We start from the raw sequence: 22,475 nt of genomic DNA on the forward strand, positions 1-22,475 counted from the left end.
GGGCCAGAACAGCAGCCAGGAGGCCTCAACGATGGGAAATGCAGCAGCTGCCCTCAGATAAGGCGAGATGGGCGTCAGGAGGGCTGGAGCTGGGCAAGAGGCTTTTTCTTTCCGGGAGGGTGTGCGTAAGAGCTCACCCTTCAGATGGCATTGCAGCTGCTACTCCCTTGCACGCGGCTTCACTCCCTGAAAATACCAGGTCGTCTCCATCCCCCTGCCTCTGTGCCATTGCTTTCCTGCCCAGAACATTCTCTCCTCCCTGCTCTACGCAAGGAAGCCACGTTTTAGAACTTGGGAAGCCCTCCCACCCGAACCCTAGTCAGAGCCAACCCACCTCCTGGTGCTGCTTCTGAGACTCTGACAACACCCCCTGCACACGTCAGCAGCAGCCGGCACCTTCAGAGGGGGGGCACACGGGGACGGCAGACTCTGGAGAAAGGAGGTCCACGTTCGCATCCCAGCGCTACCTAGAGCGATGGATAAGAACCGAGTCCCCCCAAGCCTCAGTTTCCTCATCTGTAAAATGGGGATGACAACGGCGTGTCCCTCATGGACAGGATTAAGAACACAGGGCCTGGCATATACAGGGATCCCGACTCAAACGCTCACCACGTTCTCCTAACTGCAGCCCCAGCGAGACCACACACCTGTCTGCCAACTGGGGCAGGAAGACCTGACTCAGGAGCCCCGGCACCGGCAGCAGGCCTGTCCGAGACTGGACAAGGCAGCCCCTGGCCCCCCTTCCTCTCCATCCTGACCCCCCACCACCACAGGCGTCTGGGCCTCTGGGCTCTAACGTGCAAACGCTCAGGTTGGCATCTCTCCGGAACGTGCTGTGCTGATTCCAAATGCTGCTGTCTGTCCCCTTCCTCCGTGGACAGGCCCAAAGCAGCAGAAGTCCCGAGCAAGGCCCGGGGTCTCTCCCCGCCCCGCGCCCCCCCCCCAGCAGGCGGCCAGCAGAGGCAGGCCCAGCGCGGCCCCTGGGCGCGCCGTCTGCGAGGTGAACAAGGGGTCCGCTGTGCAGCCGCCAGGCCAGACCCAGGTATTTTAACAGCCGCATTGTGTGCTTCTGAGGCGCGATTCCTGAGCCGGGGGAAAACAAGCTCTGCTTCTGCCCCAAGGAGGAAAAACAGACGGCCCTGGGCAGGCTGCAGGCCGGGGAGGCGCCCACCCGCAGGGGCCCGGTGGTGGAGGGCGCGGCGGGAACGGGCCTGGCGTACCAGCGTCACCGGCACCAAGGCCCCTGCCAGGGCCCCTTCATCCGAGCCTGGGGAGGGGCGGGAGCCAAGGACAGAGACCCAGTGAGTGGAGAAAACCCCCGAAGGAGGCTCGGAGGCGGGAAAAGGACCAGAAAGGCGGGGAAGTGGCTGCATAGCAAGGTCCAAATACTCTCCATGGTACCAAGGCCCCACTCCGGGATCTGCCCCCATCCACCCCTCCAGGCTCACCGCCCCCCAGGTCCCCCCCGAAATCGCCCAGTTTAACGCACTTCCAGCTCTGCCTGCAATGCTACTTCCCCAGAGCCTGCCCTGCCAGCCCCCCACCAGGCCAGTTCTGCCTTTTGCCGCCCGAGGGGCAAACTCCCGCGTCGCTGTATTCTTTTATTTTTTTTTCTTTTGGCCACGGTGTCTGTGGGATCTCAGTTTCCCGACCAGGGAACGAACCTGCACCCCTGCATTGGAAGCGTGGAGTCTAAACCACTGGACCGCCAGGGAAGTCCCAATGTGACCGTACACTGAGTACCGCTGCCGTGGCCACCCCCGTTACGCCGGCTCCGGACAAAGGCTTAGTCCACGTTTGATGACTGACACAACACACAAACTGAGAGAACCCTCCTGTTCTCCTAGCCTCACCTCAAGCCTCGTTGCCCACAAGGCTCTGGCGCTCTTGGGACCCAGCAGCACAGGGGAGGTGGACGGCAGCACAGGCTGGCTGTGAGGCCAGGAGGGGGGGCTGTCGGCAACCCCTAATGCCTGTCACAGGCAGTGTTTGCCAGCTCAGCGATGAAAAAGGTCTTGAAGGCAAAACCGCTACTGGCATACGAACTGCACACCTTCCCTTAACGCGTAAACCCTTGGGAGGGAAGGCTTTGCCATGGACACCGCTGAGGACCCGAGTCTCTGGAAACTTACCTCCTGTGCTGTGAGCTCACACTATTGTCAAGACAAATAAAAAATTGAGTGTTTGTTGGTTAAAAGTTGCTTTTTGAGCCATTACGCATCCCAAGAAGCTCTTTGCCCCTAGTGGAACTGTAGGCTGGGGAATGGCATTTTGGAGTCGGAGGCACGGTAACAGGTGGCTTTCCCACGTGCTTCTAATCATAACCCAGACCATGGCCCCTAGGTGCAGGGGGACCCCGGCCTCGGCCCAGGTCTGGAACATCGCGGGGGCGGTGTCCAGGTGCAGACCCTGGACAAATCTCTCCAAACATCTGGGCGCAAGCGACCAAAGTCACAGAGGCTCTCCTGAGCAGCGGCCTGGGCAGCGCTGGCCCCCAGCTGGGTGGCAGGGGCAGCTCTGGGCTGGCTGCAGGAAGAGGCTAAACTTGTCCAGAGGTGGAGAGGACCTTGGTCTGATCTCCCTGCTTCAGGCCTGCTGAGGACCCTTGACATCACAAGGCTGCCAGGCAAGGAGCCCCTCTAGGGCCCAAAACACATCTTCCTCTGATCCCAGAGTCCAGCACCAAGAAAAGCCTCCAGAGGTCACCTGGTAACGTCCCCTGCCCAGGCAGATCATATACAGAGCAGCCCCTTCCTTGCCAACGATGCAAAGGAACTATCATGAGGCTCCCTACCAGTTCATGCCTCGGCTGGCTGGCCTCAGCTGACCACGTCACTCCCCTGTCCGAAGAGCACCGTGACTCGCTTGCTGTGCAACTCTGGGTAAGTGTCCCCCCATCTCTGGGCTCAGCACCCCATCAGCGAGATGGGCAGGCAGGACCCCCCGGGGAGTGTCATGTCATGCCACAATTGGGTAGAAACAGGAGCACAGACAGGACACAAGTAAACAGACCCCAGCCACCTGCATCCATGGACCAGCAACTGTGTACTGAGCACCAACAATCTCCTAGGCCTGAGGTCTCCCTCTCCGCAGGTGGTGCTGGGCCCGGGGTAGGGAGCACAGCAGGGTGGGGAGGGCTGGCTGCAGATCTACGGCGGCTGCTCCGCCCTCAAGGCTCTGGGGGGACCCAGGCCAGTGGGTGGGCCGGCATCTCCTGCTTCAGCCTGCGCAGCACCCTGCCCTGACCTGCCCGGCCACGGCCTTCCCCACATGGCCCAGGCGATGCCCGCACCCAGCTCTCCCATCGGTGTCTCTGCCAGACTCAGCCACGGGTTTTCCCCAGGCTGTGCCAGCACCACCCTGGCCACTGAAGCCAACAGGAGTGCCCTGCCTTTGGCTGGCAGCTTTGCACACCTGCTAAGCTGTCCCAGGTGGGACTGGGACCCTGCCCGGCCAGTCCCCACCTCTCCTGGGCTTCCTGCACGCCTGGGAGACCACATGCCGGCACACTCCCTTCCCGTCCCCTGGCCGTCACACATCACAGCTCAAACCGGTTGTCTGGGACCCCAGGCCCGGAACCTGACACCCACCCAGCCCTAGGTGGATGGGCTGCAGCCTGAGGACCTGCCCACTCAGGGAGGCCAGGGAAGTCCCAGGGCTCCACGACTCAGGACAAGAGCGAGATCACCATTTCCCAAGGGCCCACTGTGTGGCAAGCCTGGGCTGGGACCTTGATCGCAAAGGTGAATTAAACACAGCACTGCTCTCCCAGAGCGCCCAGCCAAGGGGGGACAGTCCTGAAAGGAGACAGACAGTGACAATGAGAATATGCTTCCTGATAGACTAGCTCAGGGGGCCACAGGGGGCCTGGGCTAACCTGAGGGAGGTCAGGGAGGGCTTGCTGGAGAAACAGGTGAATAAGCATCTTCAAAGGGAGGAAGGCGAGGTCCAGAAAGGTCTGCTAAAGCAGATGGAGGGCAGTGTCTGGGCTGCGAGCGGGAAGCCGGAGGCCGGTGTCCAGCAGAGGGTGAGTACTGACCCTCAGAGCCTGTGGAAAACTGCACATCTGGGCACACAGAACCCCCAAGGCCCACACCCCCCCTACGTCTTCAGCCTTGTTCCCACCAACTCAGACCTCATCCTTCACACGGGGGTGTTTCCAGAAGTCTGCAACCCCCAGACACTGCCTGTCAGCCTCTGCGATCATGCTCTCCCCACCGCTGCCCAATGAACTCCTGTTTATACCTTGAAGCCTAAGGCCAGCACCACCTCCTCCAGGAGGGCCTCCAGGGTTCCCACATCACACAGCACTCGGGAGACACTTCCAGTCTCTGCTTAACCATCTCTCCGGGTGGTCTGGCTCTTTGACATTTGCTCCCAGCCCCTGACACACTGCCCAGCACACGGTCAGTGTCCTACAAATATGCAATGAGTGGGAGCCATCAGAGTAATAAACCCGGCGTTCTGAAGTCAGCCGTCTCCTAAACCGTCCCCCACTACTGCCTGCCACACAGTCGATGGCTGTTAAAGTTATTTAACTGTCCCTGAGAGTCTGACGGAAAGATGCAGCCTAGAAGGTGCCTGATAGAACTCACTACCTGAAATTCTACCATTAGAGAGTCACTTCTCTGGCTAAAAAAAAAAAGTCACCTCCTACTCACTACCTGAAATTCTACCATTAGAGACTCACTTATTTGAAGCTTTTTCATTTTTCAAGAACAGCCTATTGAAATGCAAAGTGCCCTGAGGTAAGGTCGGGCCTTAAGTGGCTCTCATATAAAAAGTTAATGTCTCTACGTAGAAGGGAACAGGAATGGAGCGGACTGGAGGGAGGAGGCTGGAGGGGAGTGAGGGGTGCCAAAATCCCTGCACAGTTTGCTGATGGCTGTCCTCGGCTCTAACCGCCAATCCACACTCTCCTGATAAAAAGAGCACGCCTCTCTGCTTGTACCCGCACTTCAGTGCTTCTTGGCATGACACCACACGCAGAATGAAGTGGCTTTGTAGTGTGTGCTGCTTGTTCTTTCCCCCCCTCTCGATGAAGCTCTCCAAGGGACACTCAATCAAGCCCCTTTTGTTCCCAGGGCCTTTGGAAGGCTTCCGGAGAGGAAATGAGAGGACTCTTTAAAGCCCAAGTCTACTCGCAGCCCCGCAGATCACAGGCTCCCTGCCAGAGCCGCCCCCCACCCCGGCCTGATGTGTGAGTCGGGGTGCCACGGGTGGGCTAGGCTCTGGACTCCTGACAGCACCACCCCCGGGAAGATGCTCCAGGACATCCCAGCCCATGTCAGAGACCAGGGTGACACGCAAGTTCTCCTCAAATGAGGCGAGTCCTCCAAAATGGCCAGAAGCCACAGAGAAGGTAAAGGGTTAGGTGCCCCCGGTCACAGGACTGTCACCCACCGTGGTTACTGGGAGCAGGGTACCCGCCCCAAGGCACGTCGCATGACTGGGAGGCTTTGCATCTGGACTTTGGGTCCACACGTAGAAGAGGCACTTCTGAACCTGGGTCCCACGACTCCTTCCCCAGTGTCACCATACCCAGTCTCTCCAATCAACCACCACAGATGCGGAGAGTCCACCAAGGGATCCCAGCAGGTGGGGAGCCCCACAAGGTCCCAGAGGTCCTCAGAGATCCAGTCACCAACCTCGCATCCGACTCAGGAATCCACTCCAGCAGGTGAGAAACTGGGGGTGAATTTGACCCCCAGGGGATGACTGACAATACCCAGAGACATTTTTTATTGTTTCCAAATTGTGCTACTAGCTGCTAGTGGGTAGAGGCCAGGGATGCTGCTAAACATCCTGCAAGGATCAGGACAGCCGCCTACAACAGAGAATTACCCAGCCGAGGTCGAGAAACCCTGATCTAGAGTCCTCTAGACACTTCATCATCCAGCCTCTGCGTGATCACCCCCAGAGGATGGGGAGCTCGCCAAAGGAGAGGCAGTGCAGGGAAGCACCGGATCCAAAGCCCGGGTCGGCCTCTTGCTGGAAACTGTGGGCAGCTCCTCCTTACTTTAGAATCTCTTGATGGAAAACAGAGCTAAGACTTTGATGTTCCAGGGCTGTTACGAATGATTGTGATTTCATGACTACGAAACATCTAGACAGCGCCTCACAAGCAGAAGGTACTTAAAGCAAAGGAGATCTGCTGGGTGGCGCGTGGCTTTAGGGTGTACCAGGGAGCAGAACTCCAGCCAGCCTGACTACTAAAAGCCCACCACCTGCAGGAAAGCATCTGCTGAGCCCCAGGCCTGCCACGGACCAGACCACGTGCAACATGTCCCCCCATCCATGCTGGCAAAGCCCTGGCAGCCACCTCCATGGTAACAGGAGGGAGATCGTTTCTAATACATTGTATTTTAGCAACACAGTGGAAGAGTATTGCAGCTATTTTAGGTCACTGTTATAAAGACAGAAATGTTTGAGGTCGCGCGGGAGGTGAAAATAAAGCAAACTTGAATGCATCCCGTAACTGCAACTGGAGAATAAACTGGAGACAATATAGAGGGAAAAAACTCTAGCGTTAGGATGATGGGACTTGGGGTCATGCTGGGTTCTGGCAATGTTCCTTAATGTAAAGTCACACTGCTTTTTCCGTTAAAATGCTCTTTAGTAATGAAAATAGAGAAAATGCCAGGAGACGTTACAAATCTAGCCTTACTTCTAACCACGAAGGACAGGGGTGTAGGAGTAATCTCAGAAAGTGACCCGTTTTGAGGGCGCGTGGCCTCCCAGGCCTCAGAAAGGGGGCTACTGCTTCCGGTGCCCCGACAGCAGCAGGGCAAAGGAGGAAGGTCGGCCCGCCCAGCTCCTCTGCCTGCAGAGAGGAGGTCCCTTCAACGGCCACCAGAGCAGGCTTCCCCTCCTACAACTTCACTCTGAATCGTCACCACCTTCCTCTTACAGAGGAGACCCTAGGACAGAGAGAAGCCAGGCAGGAGACGCAGCCTGGGGGTCTGAGCACTTCCCATTCACAGCCCCCACGGGGTCCAGCATCCACCAGGGTGTCTGGCTTCCCATCCTAAATGAGGCCCCTCCCCTTCAGAGGCCAGGAAACTGGGCTGGAAACCTCCAGGCGGGCCCCAAATCTTGGGCAGCCCCAAGTTGAATTTATCAGAAATACTGTGAAAACGGTCTTCAAAACCTCAGTCTCCCCCTACGTCTCCCCTCCCACCAAGGGCCCACTCCAATCATCCCCAAAGGAAATGTTCAAAAGTCCAGAATTGTGCCAGCCGCTTTGCTTCTCCTGTGACCCAGAGCACCCAAGCCAGAGCCATTGAACCATCCTTGCCCGTGACCAAGGCCCCACGAGGGCTGGAGTACGGCCAGGTCGGGGGAGCCTGTGCTGAGACCCTCCGAGGTGGAGGTGGACCCTCTGGACCCCTGCCTACCTTCCCTCCAGGAGAGACAATGGCCACAGAGTGCTGGGCGTGGAAGGGCCCAGAAAGGGAGCAGGAGATCCAGAAAAAGCCAAGGGGCGAAGATTTGGGGGAGAGCCGGCGGGAGCTGATATTATAGAAAAACCCCTGCTTCCTTCCCCAAAGGGGACCGGACATGCCTTATCTCCCAAACCTGACGAGGGGACCCCAAGGGGGATAAGGACTTGGGGGCCGCATGCCCACTCCTCGTAGAACAAGAGAATCATTAAAGGTAAAAGAAGAGCCGCCAACAATGAAACTGCTTTCTTGCCACCAGCAGCCAAGCGCCCACCCATTCTCAGCGACCAGGCACCAGCAAGGCAGAGGCCATCAGCCTCCTGCACAGGTAAGAAACTGCCAGAAAGATCCAGCACCATGCCCGGGTGACATCACGCCTCCGACCCAGGCCTCCAGGTTCAGGCATGACTGCTGCTTCCGACAGGTACCGCCTTTCCTAAATTCCCCAGGACCCACCCCACCCCCAGGGTATGAAATCCCACTGCCAAGAGGCTACCTGTCTGGGTCCTGTTTTTCAGTTCCAAGAGGCTTGGCTAAGATGGCCACACCTTTAAGAGATCCAGAGGAAAACTGAGTCGGGGGATTCAAAACTACTGAGCTCCTTCCCGTGTAAGAGCCCCTTCCACGTCACTGGTTTGCATCTTGACACCCACGAGGAAGGTACTGTTCTGATCCCCATTTTAGAGATGAGTAAACTGAGGTTCAGAGAAGTCAACAGTAAACTGCCCCGAGCTGCAGAGCCAGTGCCAGTGTGGGCAAGTTTGGCTCCAAAGCCCCAGCCCTGTTTCCCTGGGAACTCATCACACCCCCCGCCCACAGGTGGTGTCCCACACACCTGCCCCCTCCACACAGGCCCTGGAAGCTGGGAGGGCCTGGCCCCTGCTGGGTGCTCAACTTTTCATCTCCCAGCCCATCCTCCCGACAGCCCCAGGTGTGGGCACAGCTAGTGGGTCCTTTCCCAGACGAGTAAACGTGGCAGAGAGAGGCTTCTGCCGAGATCCCATGGGGAGTAAAGAGACGTGCGGGGGACCCGTGGCAGCCACTCAGGACTTGGGTGCATCAGGCCCAGACAGCAAGGATGCCTCGCTTGGGTCAGCAGACAGCCTGACAGCTGTGGGCACGGAGCGGGGGGAGGGGGTCACCTCGCCAGCCCCCTGAGACGTAACATTGCTCAGAAACACGTCAGAAAAGCCTCCCCAGAGCCTGACACCGTGCTTCACTGGGAGAGAGGAACCGGGCCCTGGGAACCTCTGTGCCACGACCGCTTGGAGAACTCACATTCCGCTCCGGGCCTCGGTTTCCACATCTCCAGTACTTCCGTGCACCCTCCAGGCCCCCTCGGGCTCCGGTTTACGTGCTGGAACCGAGGGAAGGGAAGGAGCATCTGAGCAGGGTGGGCACGGGGCGACATCAGGGGGGCTCGGAGACAAGCCTGCAGGAGAGCCAGAGCCCCGGCCCCTGGGGCTCAGCTCCCAGGGCCTGGGGAAGAGCCAAGAGAGAGCCAAGGTCTGGCTGCTGGCTCTGTTCCCGGCATATTTGGGGGTCTGTGGGCCAGGCCCTGGGGACAGAAAAGGGGTCCCTGGAGTCTGCCCGCCCTGGAGCCTGCCCTCGGAGCACTCACAGCAAGGCAACGCCCACAACAGGTAGGAAAGGTAAGACAGGTGCTGAGAAGTGCAGGTGGCAGGGGACAGCCAGGGACCAGGCTGCACGGGAGGAGAACAGGGGCCAGAGTCTGGATTTGATATGGAAGGAACTGGGAGCCACTGAAGGCTTTGAGCCAAGGGGAGACAGGATTAACGTGCGTTTACACGGCGAAGCTTTGCGTCCCGATACCAATGCTCCTTGACACTTGGCAACCAATGGCTTATTCTAGACGGCCTGTGGGTCCCCCACAAGCCCCTCCACTTTACCTCTACTGGGCCAAGCCCCCGACCTTGCAGTTTCTGAGCCCTTCCAGAGGTATCCAGTTGTGAGGGTGGATTGAAGAGCAGGTCCACCAGCGAGTGTCCCTGTCGTGGTCCCTGTCACGGTAACTCCTGGTGACGGACGGGCAGGGCCATCCCGCCCAGAGCATGGGGAAGGCTCACCCGAGAGGGACCCTCGGAGAGAGCTACGGGGATCTGAATCAGGGGAACAGTGTCCTCCTAGTGGGAGGGGACAGCTTGGCCAGGGCCAGGCAGATGAGGCTCCCAGGCCCAGCACTGCCACCTACCAGCTGGGGGACCTCGGCAGGAGGCTTCACCTCTACGAACTGAGGTTTCCTATCTGTATCCGCCAGGAACTCCATCGATTCCTAGGGCACCAGGGCCTCCGCGTTCGTCATCCCCCCTTGGATCCCGGGACACCCGCCTGCGGGGAAATCCATCTTCCTGCTGGAGAGGTGGAGTGAGTGACAGCCACCCCCACGCCCCTGGAAAGGCTTCCGCAGCGTCTGCTTTGAGCAGTCATGTCTCTCTCTTTATCCCTTACCTTCCTTACTCTCTTTCATCCCTTTTTTTCTCTCTTTCTTTCCTCCCCTCTTCTCCCACCCTTGGAAGGGACACCCCACCAGGCCCTGCGTGTCCGCAGAGACGGCCGTCTGCCCAACAGAAAGAAGGAATGGAAGATGACACAAGGCCCACCTCCCAGCCGGAGCCCAGCACTTAGACCTTGGTCTCAACACGCCTGCCTCATCCGAATCCAAGGAGCGTCTGCTTTCCGGCTGCTAAAGGGTGCGTGCCTGTGTGCATGTGTGCGTGTGTGTGTGTCCACACCAGGCTTCCCTTTTCATGATGCTAAGTAAGACCTGAGTAATAGATGCCTTTCTGAGCACTGAGAAACCCCAAGATATTTACGTACTGTGGAGAAATAAATGTTTTGCCGGATCCGCATTCCTTCCGCATGCAGTGATGTCTACGGGGCTGAGAAAGGATGCGGGTGTTGTTCTCTTTCCCCACTTGCCTAAACACAAACACACCCGTGACACAACACACACACACACACACACACACACACACGCTGACCCCAGACAGCACCAACCTGCGCTCCGCCAGGTGTGGGCAGAACAGAGGCGGCGGTTCCAGGTCTGGGGGGGCAGGACCGCCACGTGCTGAGGGTCATACCCCAGCCCCACCCCTAGTTCGCTGTGTGTCCTTGGTGAGCTGGCTAACGCCTCTGTGCACAGTGAGCTAGATGACATGGTACCCCTGGCTCAGAGAAAGCCCTCAGTAGATGCCAGATGTCAACCATGATTATTACTGTTGTTGCCCGGCCTCCGCTCTCCTGAAACAGGCCACGGAGACCAGGGCTCCGCGCAGCCCCCACCTTCGTCACCTGCCCTGGGAACCTGGCAGAGAACCCACTTCGCTCCCCTAATTATCTTCTCTGCCTGTGTGGGCGGCAGCATGAGCTTCTGAGACTGAGCCAGGACGAACAGGGGAGCAGGTTGAGTCACAGGAGGGGTGGGACGTGGCCAGGAGATGACAGCCAGGAAGCTGGGGGGCTGAAACCAGTGCCCCACGATGGGGGAGGAGGCCAGGAGGGAGGCCGGGACGGGGAGGAGGCCAGGAGGGGGAGGAGGCCAGGAGGGGGAGGAGGCCAGGAGGGGAGGAGGCCAGGAGGGAGGAGGCCAGAAGGGGAGAAGGCCAGGATGGAGAGGAGGCCAGGAGGGGAGAAGGCCAGGATGGAGAGGAGGCCAGGAGGGGAGGAGGCCAGAAGGGGAGGAGGTCAGGAGGGGAGGAGGTCAGGAGGGGAGGAGGTCAGGACGGGGAGGAGGTCAGGACAGGGAGGCCGGGAGGCCAGAGCAGCCCACGCCAGCCCCAGTCTCTGAGGACGGGGACCGGCTGGCTCAGGAGGCCGACAGGCTGCAGGAGGGGACGCATCAGTCAGCCAGGCGGCCCTGCCTGCCCGTCGGAGAGTCTCTGCTCTCTCTGCCCCACCCACCCTGGGCTCAGGTGCCCTAAGCTACAGCGCAGATGCACTCACCCCCGTCCACCGAACAGGGAGGAAATGTCTGCTTGAGGCCCCACATTTTATCTCCAGCCACCACCGTGCTCCCCTGCCCTGCCCCTCCCCCGGCCATGCAGGGCACGAGCCTGCAGATCCACGGGGCTCAGGGCGCCCGCAGGCCCCGCCCCCATCTCCAACCCACGCTCCGGGAGATGCAGCAGCCCCACAGCCGCGACGGGGCCAGGACCCGGGCAGAGAGCGGGGGGCACGGGACCCCTGCCCCCAGCCCCTCCAGCACACACTCACACGCACGCACACAGACTCATAAACTCCCCCAGCAACTCTCACACACACTTACACACATACACTCACACGATCCTTAAGCACACACAGTCACACACTTTCACACTTACACACGGGTTCATGCTGACACACTTATACACACCTGCACACGGACCTGCAGTCACACACTCATTCACATTCACACACACACAACCCCGACAGAGCCGCCCCCAGTGTGGGACCCCAGGGCCCTCCCAGCCAGCACTGCTTCTGCAACTGCTGGGGAGGGGGCCGGGTGCGGTCCCTCTAAAGAAAGAAGCTTCACAGCTGAGACAGGAGGGGGTTTCCGGGTGGGAGAGGCCCCAGGTTCGGGGGCAGAGGGGACGCTCCTTGCTCAGGGCTCCCGGTGCAGCCTCCGAGGCCCCCCGACCACCGCACAAGGGCTGCCCCAGAGCACCCTTCCCTCCCGCTCCCTTCTGGGAGAAGGGCTACCAAGATGCCTGCCCACCCCGCGCCCACCCCAGCCTCCACGGCCCCAAGCCAGCCATTTCCTGCTGACACGCAGGTGGCTGGATGGGGGGATCAGAGCCCAGTGGTGAGTCTGGGGTCTTGGCCAGGCCCCCTGCGTCTCACCCTCCGTCCACAGGACCCAGCTGCCACCCAGGACTCACTGCGCTGCTCCCCATCCCAGTCAGACCCCACCCCCACCCCAGGCACACAGGTCTAGGGCAGGGGGCAGGCCCAGGGGTCTGCCGGGAGCACAGGGAAAAAAGAGGCACCCACTCCAGCCACCTGCACGCTGGGGCGAGCGGGCAGCCTTCTCGGGGCAGCCGGCGGGCAGCAGCCAGGCCTCCAGGACACAGCTGGGACCAACCTTCCCAGAACAGCCCCCAGGGGCCAGGACTGCATCTTGGTCCCTTCTGAACTCTCACACGACCCCTCGGCCGGGTGGGCTCACGGAAAAGGCCTCCTTCGAGGTTTCTGAAGGAGGGAGTGCCCGGGTCTCTCCATTCTAGAACGTACTTCTGCTTACAGCTCCCTCATCTGCCTCTGCCCCCCTCCCTCTCCCCACCCCCTGCCATGACTCCGCTATCTTCAATACCACACTCCCAGCCCTCCACCTAGTACTTTCCAGCTGAAAGGGAGCCTCTCACCAAACCCCCATCTTCCAGGTGGGGATCTCAAGCCCAGAGAGGGGAAGACACTTCCCTGGGGCTGCACAGCAGGGTTGGCCCAGAACTCACCTCCCCCTCCCAGCAGCGGCCCCTCCCTCACAGCACATCCAGGGCTCAGGACTGGGACGGGGGTGGGGGTCAAGGAAATGAAAGCGCGAGGAGGCCTACACCCACTCTGACCTGCCCTGGGAGGGCCCGGCCGTCCATTCCCACATTCCCCAGCCCTCCCAGCCTGTGTCAGCGGGGTCCCCAGGACAAGTCACTGAGCACAGGCAGCACAGCAGCACAGCGGGTGCCTGGTGAGGCAGATGGGGGAGCCCCACAACTAGAACACAAAGTGTGCAGATGGCCCCGGGGTGTTTGCTGGCAGGGGGACCCCAGCTTTCACCAGCGTCTCCATGACCCACTGCCAGAAATGGTCCCAGACCAGAGCCCTGGGTTCCACAAACACTGACCACCTCCTTCACAGGCACACACCTGTCCTACCTTCTCAACACCTGTCCTACCTGACCTCAGACGGTCCCTCCCAGGGCTGGAGGCTGCTGGTCTCCCCTTAACAGGTGACGGAGCGGAGAAAGCACTCAGGCTTGGCGTCAGACAGACCTGGATTCCAAAGCTAATAACAGTACCTCTCACCAGCTGCGTAACCCAACCTCTCAGAGCCTCAGCTTCCCCCATCTGGAAATTGGGTATAACGTAAACCATTCCACACTGGGAGGATTAAATGTGTCCATACGTGTCAAGACAGGTGCCCAGCAGGTGCTCAATGCCATTGCCTTCTCCCCACACCATGCCACCTCCCACCTGCCTGGCAGCTGCTGGTGCTGGCCTGGGTTCAGGAGCTGCCATTACTACAAAAACTAGCATCTGGTTCAGTCCCATCTCAGAGGGCTTGCGGGGTCCCTGTCTCACTAACAGGACAGTCTGAGCCCCCAGGCAGAGCTGAGCCCAGGACAGAATTTGTACCTGCCTAGGCGACAGCATTAAAAAAGGCCCAGGAGCCGAGCGCCGGGGGAAAAGGAGTGTCAGGGGCTCATGGGAAGAGTTCCAGGCGGCTGTTCCACAGCCGGCAGTGTCCCTGTCTCAGGTAGAGCCATAGCCCGTGCCCACAAGGCCCACGCCCTGGGCCAGTGGCTCACACGGGGTCTGTGCAGCCTCCTGGTCACCTCAAGGAGAAGCACCATTATTCCCGTTTACAAGTGAAGCAGCTGAGGGCCACTTGCCCAAGTTCACAGTTAAAACCCAAGTCTACATACGGGACGTTCCAGGTCCCAGGCACTCCATCACTTTGCCCTCCTGCCTTGGAGGATCAGAGGCCGGTAGAGGCCCTGGGCTCTGTGCTAAGGGGAGAGGGGAGCAAGGTGCCCCCACGCCCCGAGGACCAGGAACTGCCCAGCTGTGGGGCACGACCGGCTGCTTACGTCTGGAGCCACCGCACGGACACAGGAGAACGCCCCCAGCCACCTCTGGGTAGAAACCACCGTACGGCACCCAGAGAGGTAAACTACATCCATAACATGAGCGTCACAGAGCAAAATTATTAAATGCTGTCATTTTGGAAGAAAATTAATTAGCAATAGCTGTAGCTGTCTCAAGTCTGCTGAAGCAGCGTGCATCTCAATTAAAACGTGATTGCCGCAGCTTCCATCACAGCAGGTTAAACGGCATAAGATGCTAAATAGGTGCCTGTCTACATGCGGCTTGATTCAGTGCGTGGAATGCCCGTCATGGAAGGGGAGGCGGGCTGGACAGCGAGGTCCCTCCTCAGAACCCCGTGCCCGTGCCCGCCGGTCCTGGCGAGGGGCTGCGTGTCCAGGCATAGAGATGGCAGTGGAGGGTGGTTCCTTCAACTTCTGCACAGACCCACCCTTGGGAAAAGAGATTTTAAGCCTGGCAAGGACCTGGGTCTAGAGCAAGGACCCCCCGCTTGCCATGCCTACCGGGTCATGCAGAGAAGCAAATAAGAGGCAACAGAGAGTGGTGAGGCTTGTGGCTAACAGCAGGCCCACTGTGGAGGGCAGACGGCCGCTGCTCCCCTCTGGCTGACTCTTCCCATGGGAGGGTGAGGGCCCAGGGTACCAGACTCTCAACAGAGTGAGGGATAGGATTTTTAGTTAAGGTTTCCCGAGTTTTAAAACACAGTGAACGCCTAACCTAAGGGTTATCAGTATTTGACCTCTTATCTAGGAATTCCTGCACCTAAATACACACCAAAGGGTGTCATCATCGAAAGTAGATTAATGGTTGCCAGGGGATGGGGGGCTGACTACTCACTGGGTGTGGGGTTTCTTTTTGGGGTGAGGAAAATGTCATAAAAATAAATAGTGGTGATGGTTGTATAACTTTGTGAATAATCTAAAAACTATTTTTTTAATTTTCTATCCATTTTTATTTTTTCGTTTAAATTTTTTTATTGAAGTATAGTTGATTTAGAGTGTTGTGTTAGTTTCAGGTGTACAGCTAAAAACTATGGAATTATGTGCTTTAAAAGGGTGAATGGTAGATGAAGTATATCTCAACAAGGCAGTTACAAAAAAAAAGAGGTATGGTTTTTACCTCAAATGCACCCAACAGCTGCCAGATTTCTCACCAATGCATCTTTCACTCATCTTTCAGACATGTCTTGAGGGGCTGCTGGTACAGGATGTCTCCTGGTCAGGAGCTGGGCAGACAGCAGTGGCGCCCTCAGCCCCACCCCCAGCATCAGTGGAGGCTGGGATGCTTTTCTAAATTGTCAGCTTGTCTTAGGGAGCTTCCTCCTCACCTCGGAATCAGGATGCTCCTCAGGGAAGGGTGGTGGCTGATGGGGGCCAGGGAGCAGGGTGAGGCCCCTCTGGTCAGGAGCCCAGCCCCAGGGAGCCCCGGTGGTCCTCCCACATCCAGTCCAAACTCAGCTTCTCCACCACAAAGGTGGATGCGCAGCTCTGAGCCCCGAGGCTGTGCCACCAGCATCACAGTGTTCACGGCACCTGCAGTTCTGCAGATGTGGCCACTTGTCCCACCCCCTGCCAACTGGGAGCTACCTGAAGGCAGGCCCTGGACAGGAAAGGCTCCCAGAGGGTACGCACAAGGGATGAACGGTGATCATCATCTCTCTCCAGTGCCTGGCCCAGAGCGCACCCCCCCGGGTGAGTGCAGAGGGAGGTGGAGAAGCAGGGCGGCCAGCGGGGCATCCGGCAGCACATCCAGCTGAGCAGCCTGGATGAGACACACCTACTTTCTCACCTGAAAGGCAGCACCCTGCCCAAGCCATGACCCCAGGCGACAGGATGCCACACAACGCCAGGGACGCCGGGACTCTTCCCCACTCGAGCTGCAGGCCTTGCCTTCCCTTTCCAGAAAAGCAGAGTCTCAGAACAGCGCCCCGCCTTGGGGCACCCCGCTACCCTAATCCTGGAACCAACTCTATACGCATACACTCGAGGACCTTCTCTCGCTCGCCCTTTCCCCCAAAGTACCCTAAAAATCTCACTCAGGCCTTCATAGCAGCTGCACTCTGACCCACCTGTTCCCCTTCGAGTTAATCTCCCCACAGAGAGACCTCAACAGCTATTCCTACAAAGTTGCTTGTCACAGGAAAATGCAGAAGCCCAAAACAGTGAACACAATTCCAAATGGCCCCAGATAAGGGGCTGGTTAAGTAATCCCAGCATGTCCAAACAATGGAATATCAGTCACTGAAAATCATATTTACAGACTTATTTAATGCCGTGAGAAGGGCTTATGTTAAAATACCGAGTGAAAAAATCTGGGCTGCAAAGTTGCACATGAAGCAGGATGCCTTCACTGATGTCACCTACTGCGGGGGCGTGGGGGGCAGGTTCTGGAAGGAAACAGATCTGTCACCACGCGTCACTGCTGAATCAAAGCACCGTCAGGGCTTTTTTTCTTCTTCATGTATACTTTCCTGAACTTTCCACTTTGAGCCTGGATTGTTCATTTATAATTATTAAAAATAGGGCTTCCCTGGTGGCGCAGTGGTTGAGAGTCCGCCTGCCGATGCAGGGGACACGGGTTCGTGCCCCGGTCTGGGAAGATCCCACATGCCGCAGAGCAGCTAGGCCCGTGAGCCATGGCCGCTGAGCCTGCGCGTCCAGAGCCTGTGCTCCGCAAGGGCAGAGACCACAACAGTGAGAGGCCCGCGTACCACAAAAAAAAATATATATATATATATACTCCAGACCATTTATCCACAGCAGACATATGACTCTCCTCTCCCCACCACGAGCCAGGTGACAGATCCCCCGGAGCTGGGAGCCTCTGAGCCCGCGGCCAGGCCTCGGGGCATCCGTGCAGCCCCTTCCAGCCACTCAGCCTGGAACTGGCCACTGTGGGTGTTCCTGGGGGCTGAGAATGAGCCGTTTCTACTAAAACATGCCCCTGCCTTTTACTGAGTGCCCCCTGGCTGCTGAGTGTCACACCAGCCCCTGTGGATACCAAATGAATGTGGTCTGTACCCTCCAAAGGCTTTGCTTAGTGGAAGCAAAAAACAAGGAACCCAGTAATTAACTGCAGAAAAGAACCTCCGTCTCTGGGAGCTGGGAGAGGAGTGGAGGAGGGAAGCCTTGGGTGTTACCAAGAGTTTGAGCATTATCCCGGACTAAGGTGCGCACAAGACCGGCAGTGCCAACCCCGCTCCTGGCCCAAGGCAGACATTGCTAATCAATCACAGCACGTTTCCCAGCAGCCCTTGGTGGGGGGTCCTTCTCCTGCAGGGCATCCAACAGCCCCCCAGCCAAACTACCCTGGCACAGGCAACGACCCCTCATCTGTGCAAGTGGGCAACGCGGCTTCTAAGGAAGGGAGTGACGCGGGTCACTGAGGACGCAAGGGGGGCCGGCAGCAGAGACCCAGCCGGAGACAGCTGTGTAAGAGTGCAAGCCCTGGAGCATGCAGTCCACAAGTGATGCGCAGGGGACGAGGAGGGAGGGGACGGGGCCACACCGCCCACTCTGAGCCCGGCTTCCTCTCTCCTCCTAACTCTGGGGAGGCCTGGCAAGCTCAGCCCTCTGGAAGGAAAGAGACTCCGCACTCGGCCAGGCAGCTGAATGCTCAGAAGGGCTGCACCGGGCCGCTCACCCCTGGGATGGGCAGAAGGAACCCCAAGGCAGCCCCGGGCCCCTGCCTAAAGACTCACGGCCCCCAGACGGCGCAGTGTCTGAGCCACTCGCTGAAACAGCTCTTCCAGAGCATGCGGCCCCCAGTGGCACATGTCCTGTCTCCTCAGGAGGCTGCAAATGTCTTCAAGAAAGGGCATGGCCCTTGATTTACCCAAGGACTCTGAGTTGGAAGGGAGGGCCCCTGGAAACCGGCCAGCGTCACCTGGTCATCTTACAAATGTGGAGGGCCAGGCTCAGATACATGGAGCCACTTGCCCGAGGTCAGAGCAGGCGAGGGGCAAAGCCAGAGAGGGCCCCCGAGTCTCGTGTGTCCCGCTGCGTGGCCTCTCTTCTGAGTCCAGCAGGGTGCCGAGCCCAGGGAGCACCCACACATTCCCTGACCGGCAGACGGATGGGGGGAAAGGCAGTGCAGGATCGGTCCCCCTGCCTGAGCGCTGGCCCCGGGGCCGCTGGCTGCCACCCTGTGCACCAGCCCGCCCTGCGTGCAGAGCCCACGTGGAGAGGCTTAGCCGCGGTGGGGGAGCCGGGCGTCAGGCAGCACCCAAAAGCAGCACCCGCGCTGGGATCGCACGGCTGCCCTTGGGCTCGCTCGGGCTTGTTCTCCAAAGACACGCTCTGATTCGCCACCAGGGAGCCCAGGTGGCCGGGCCAGACGAGGGCTCCTGGTGGGCTCTGGGCCTGGGCGAGCAGGGCCGAGATGCACGTCAGCACCAATGCCTGGGCTCCAAACATTACCTCAGACTCAGCAGGTGGGAGGCGGATGGGCATGGTGGGCCTACAGAGGAGGCCTCCTTCCATGGGGCCAGCGCTGATGGCCACGCCCCAATTACTACTACTATAATCAGAGCCACACACAGGCACACAGCACACGGCTGGGCATTGCCCACTGGCAACCTTTCCAGATCCACACGACAGTCAAGAGGGCTCCCAGGCCCACTTGCAAGATGAGGAAACTGAGGGTCCCAAGACCACAGAGTGAAAGAGGGGCAAGCATCGGGCCTTTGCACCCAGGTCCCGGCCCGCATCACTCCCGTCGCAGATCCCCTGCCCATCAGGCCGCACCTCGCCGCCCCCCAGCACTAACATCCCAAAGGCAGGGCACCCTCCCGGGTCGCCTGGTCACTCACCAACGCCCCCGAGTGCCTTTACATCTGCACCAGGCACCCAAGGCAGGACCCAGACAGGGCTGCTCCCACCCTCACACACCCCTCGTCCAGCCGGGGAGACGGACCGGCGGCCCTGCAGCAGTACCGGACGGAGCGACGTCCTGGATGGGAGCCGACGGGGCGGGGAGGCCCTCCAGCCGGAGGACCTGGCCAGGCAAAGGCCAGGAGTGGAGGAGGCCGGGGAAGCCAGTGACCCGCAGCACAGAGGGTGTGAGTGTCTGCCGGGGGGAGCGGGGCTGGGAGATGGAAGCTGAGGGTCGGCGAGCCTCGCGTGGGGCTGCAAAGTCGCACAGTTCCTGGGAGCACCACCCAGCGTAGTCTGTGTGGACTTGGCCCCGACCGGGATACAGAACGAGTGCTGCTGGGGTCCACCAGGGGCCTCGGCCTGGGAGCCAAGCCCGCTTGAGTTGGAAAGGTCTCTGCCTGCAGACGACTCGGGGCTGGGAGTGGGCAGTAGAGCCTCTCGGCCCAGGGTAGGAAGGGCTCCTGCGCGGGCAAGGCTTACCGGCCCCAGCGACTCACAGACCCCACAGTACTCGGCTCAGTCAATCCCACCCCACCTCAGTCTCGGATCCAATGTCAAAGGCCAAGTCCTGAGCGCCCCATCCTGCCAGCTCTCCAAGACCCAGCACCACCCAGCACCCTGGCCAAGCTGGCTTCAATTCAGCCTGCTCCGGGCCGCTCCCTCCCTCTGCGGAGGACAACGTCTAGAGTCTGTGCATTTATGTCTGCACACGTGCACACACACACACACACACACACACACACACTGTGTGCACTCAAACTTCTACAAACTCCAAATCCACGCACAATCAGAAATGCACTCACCCGCAATGGATGCACTTACAAACACACACGATAACAGACACACTCGCACATTTATAAGTACCCCCAGCCACACACAACGTGCAGATGAAACAGACATGCCCTCACACAGAAGCACACGGGGCACACGCTTGGTGCACACACACGGGATCACCCCAAGGGGCAAGTCTCTGAGCCTGCCTTCCGTAACTCGGGGAAATCGCCGCTAGAAGGCAAGCTCTGGAGTTCCGGCCCCACGGGTGCACTTGCCTCGGCAGCAGGGGGACAGGTGCAGATGGTGCCCCAGCCTAGCTGGGAGTCCGGCCCAGGTCTCTAGGGCCCGGAGGAGGCTTCATGCAGAGACGAATTCCCAGTCAAGGGGCTAAATGCACAGGGCCCTGAGGTTCTGGGGGTGTCCCCAGGCCCCGGGAAGCCCTGGAAACTTCCACTCTGCAGAAGAAAAGAGCCCCCTGGACTCGGGCAGTGCCGACTGCCCAGCATTGGCTGCAGGCTTGCTGAGGAGTAGGGGGCGTGCTGGCTTTCGCCCACTTTGCCGAGGAAGCTGCAGTGTCGAGTGCAAGTCTAAGGGCCCAGGAGCTTCTCCTGACTTCCCGACATTCCTCCATCGACAGATCCATCCACCCATCCCTTCAATCCAAGTGCCGACTGTTGTTTCATCTTCATGACAAGCCTATGAAGCAAGAACAAGGACCTCCGTCCCATATGCAAAGTCAGGGAAGCACAGAGGGACACAGAGTGCTCAGGCCGCACTAAGTGACCAGGTCAGCCTGACACCGAAGGCAGCTCAAGTCACGATCTGCGCAGAGCCAGCAGCAGAGAAGCAGGGTTGGTGGCCTCTGCCCTCTGGCGGGCTGAACGCGTGCGTCTTCTCACGCGCAAACAGGACCAGGGAGAGCTCCCTGCCCTCCCGTGGGGAGAAGGCTCCGCAGGCCAAGCTCGGTGGGCCTCGCCGGGAAGCCCAGCTCCACCAGCCACTTCACTTCTCCGAACCTCGGTGCCTCCCTCTGTAAAATGGGGATAAATGCACCCACTGCACAGGAGCACCCAGCCCAGAGCCTGACCCCCAACGGATGCCCAAGAAAGGCGTGAGTTAGGAACATTACTGCTGCTCCATCACCAGAGGTGCCGCGGCTTCTAATAAAACAACGCCAGTACGCGGCGCAGACCAAAGTAAAGAGACTGCAGTGGAGAACAGCCTGGGTGGGTCTGGGTTCCGAGAGGGTCGGGAGCCGATGGGCCTGGGCTGAGCCTGGAGGCGCGGAGGCAGCCGGGGTGCCGGGGCCGACGGCAGAATCGCAGCCACCCCACCGGGCACGGAGGCTCTGGACGTGCCTCTGGCGGAGCCCCGGCTTCCAGGGACGTCACCTCCCGGCGCCCACGGGGAGCGGTCCCGCACAACCTCCTTTTCCAGTTGGAGAACAAGAAGCAGGAAACAGACAAGAACTTGAAGGTCAGGCAGGTTGTTGGACGGAGCCAGGGCTGAGGCCGGGGCTGCTGGACAACAGGCCGGCGGGGGGTGGGGCAGCGGGGAAGGGGGACCGTGGGGAGGTGGGGAGAAGCCCCCTGGCTCCCGTGTCCCCATGCCAGTTTGCTGAGGGTATTAAAACGTTTCTTTTCAATTACTCCTTCCTTGGAAACTACTAACAGCACTCTGATGAAGATGCGGCTTAATTTCCCAGTTGGTTTGGAAATGAGGAGACCTGTAATCGTGTGACCCTCCCTGCAGCAGCAGACAGGGAGTGGGGGCTGTCTCCTCGGAGGCCGATCGGGAATAAAAACATCTCGCCGAACGTGCTAGGGCCCTGGTGCCGGACGGGGCTGGGGTGCAGGCTGTCGCCCCTCTGTGCCCCGCGCCCTGCTCAGCGCGCACAAAGTCCTGGCCTCAGACTCCACTCTGACTTGGAAAAGCTCTGAGCCCACCGGGTCACAGCCACGTGCTCAGGGGCCCTGGTCTGCGCCTCCCACAGAGCCCCAGGCCCACTGCGGACAGAGGGAAAGATGAGCTGCCCTGACTCAGAGCCGGCTGCATGGTCATCAGGCCTTGCGGCCATTTCCGCATCTCACTCTTGCTAAAGCCCGTGAGTACCCCCACTGCGCACAGGTGAGGAGGCGGGTGCCCGAGTTCCTGTGGGTGAGGCCTTGGTGTGACTCCGAAGGCCCCGGCCTCCCTCCGGCCCCCACCACCTTCTCGTGGGAGGATGAACCTGCCTCTCGGTCACAGCTCCCACCCAGGGACACCGCAGACCTGGGAACAGGCCCCACACGGCGAGTTCCCGTGATTGGAGCCCCTAGAATCAGCCCCAAGAATTTCACTGGAATCTTTCCCGATAATGATACGATGCTGACGGCCATTGGGGTTTTTTTTCAGACGCCGACTCTGTCATGGCACGCTAAGTGACTCGTGAAAATCACCCTTCCCGGGTGTTATAGTGGAGGGAGCACTATAACATCCCCACTTTACAGATGCAGAAACTGAGGCACGAGGTCTTGAAGAGCAGAGCCAGGACCCCACCAGACCAGCCTGAGCACAGAGACGCT

At 59.5% G+C, this 22,475-nt stretch overlaps 1 protein-coding gene across 4 annotated transcripts in view; it reads right to left on the reverse strand.

Annotated features, from left to right (window-relative positions):
• The window catches only part of GLI2 (GLI family zinc finger 2), a 247,474-nt gene that overhangs the window by 193,916 nt on the left and 31,083 nt on the right, over nt 1-22,475 (reverse strand). Inside the window, exon 1 of one of the 4 annotated variants that reach the window (XM_081242032.1) lies at nt 8,721-8,792. The exons of the other annotated variants lie outside the window; for them this stretch is intronic. The gene's annotated coding sequence lies outside the window, so the exon portion shown is untranslated. Of the gene's footprint in view, nt 1-8,720; nt 8,793-22,475 lie in introns of those variants that run through there. 4 annotated transcript variants of the gene reach the window in all.

The sequence above is a fragment of the Mesoplodon bidens genome (genome assembly GCF_964165515.1).
Source record: "Mesoplodon bidens genome assembly, chromosome: 8".
In the NCBI taxonomy this organism is placed as follows: domain Eukaryota; kingdom Metazoa; phylum Chordata; class Mammalia; order Artiodactyla; family Ziphiidae; genus Mesoplodon; species Mesoplodon bidens.